At 42.5% G+C, this 1,667-nt stretch overlaps 1 pseudogene; it reads left to right on the top strand.

Annotated features, from left to right (window-relative positions):
* The first annotated feature begins 383 nt into the window (after positions 1-383).
* LOC116097644 lies at positions 384-514 on the top strand (annotated as a pseudogene).
* The last annotated feature ends 1,153 nt before the right edge of the window (positions 515-1,667 follow it).

Genomic DNA, 1,667 nt, shown 5'->3' with positions numbered 1-1,667 from the left:
TCTAATTATCAAGCTTAACTAGGGCACTTAGCCAGAGCATGGGTAATGGATTTTTTTAAAGACACACGGGCAATTTTACCAGTGGCTATATCACTGAAGAAAATGTCTCCCCCTCCCCTAGGAACCATTAGTTGCCTATAAATCTAAAGAGAAAGGAGGGGTCTCATGAGCTGTCCCCTGCCCAGCCATTAACTGCTTATAAATTCTCAGGAGGGGCAGAGTTTCTCCTTTCTATACAAAAATATCGATGACCTAGTGTTATGTAGGAAATCACAGCTGATGAGAGCTCCTGACTCAGCAGCTGTGCCATGGCCAGAAGACAGGGTTCTACATGACTCCACTCCTTCCTCCCCTTCAAATGGATGATCTAGATTGCCCATTTAATACTTGCCTGATAGGGGAGGTACCATGGTCATGAAGGTGATTTTTCCAGGAAGGCTCATCCATTGCACTCCAGATGTGCTTACCCTCTGGTTTTCCTCAAATGTGGGAAACTTAAGTGCATAATTAAAATTTTAATAATAATATGACCCATCTGTACTGGCTGGTTTTGTGTGTCAACTTGACACAGGCTGGAATTATCACAAAAGGGAGCTTCAGTTGGGGAAGTGCCTCCATGAGATCCAGCTGTGGGGCATTTTCTCAGTTAGTGATCAAGGGGGTAGGGCTCCTTGTGGGTGGTGCTATCCCTGGGCTGGAAGTCTTGGGTTCTATAAGAGAGCAGGCTGAGCAAGCCAAGGGAAGCAAGCCAGTAAGGAACATCCTTCCATGGCCTCTGCATCAGCTCCTGCTTCCTGACCTGCTTGAGTTCCAGTCCTGACTTCCTCTGGTGATCAACAGTCATATAGAAGTAAGCTGAATAAACCCTTTCCTCCCCAACTTGCTTCTTGGTCATGATGTTTGTGCAGAAATAGAAACCTTAACTAAGACACCCATCTAAGCCGGCTCACATTTATTCTCGGGCATTTGATTCTGTAGTAACTGCTGCACACTGCACACACAAAAACAAACAAAACTCCTTAACAGGTGACATCATCACTAGTCTATTTGGCAAACATATCATGTCCATTTCATATACCCCTCCCAGGCCAAGGACATTGACCAGTTTAATGGTACTATTCCTTCTATGGGACAGGCCTCAAATCCAACAAAGAATAGTTGGTTATTTCATAACAGTATGCCAATATAATGCAAGTCAGCATGTGTTGACTGGCATGCTAGCACTGTAGCATATGAGGTCCACAACTCAATAGGCCTGCCGATGACAATTCTCCATCTAGAACTATAAAAGCCAGCATGGGGGACGCTTCCAACCATATATTCTGTAACCAAACCACATGTTGTCTACAACAATAGTCTTACTATCAACTTCCGTAAGCTATTCTCACCTAGATCTTTGGGATTCACCCTGTGATCCTGTAGGATAGGGCTAAATATTGAGAAGGATTTCTGTGCAATTTATGGAGTTCATTCACTGGAGTTTTCTTCTATGCAGTTGTACTGGTTAGGTTTTGTGAACTTGACACAAAATAGTTATCTGGGAAGAGGAAATTCAAATGAGAAAATGACTATCCAGATTGCTTGTAGACAAATACGTAGACAATTTCCTTTTTTCTTTTTTTTAAAGATTTATTTTATTTATTTTATGTGTATGAGTACACTGTAGC

The sequence above is a fragment of the Mastomys coucha genome, unplaced genomic scaffold (genome assembly GCF_008632895.1).
Source record: "Mastomys coucha isolate ucsf_1 unplaced genomic scaffold, UCSF_Mcou_1 pScaffold19, whole genome shotgun sequence".
NCBI classification, from domain to species: Eukaryota; Metazoa; Chordata; class Mammalia; order Rodentia; family Muridae; genus Mastomys; species Mastomys coucha.
This window is presented reverse-complemented; position numbering and strand designations above follow the sequence as displayed.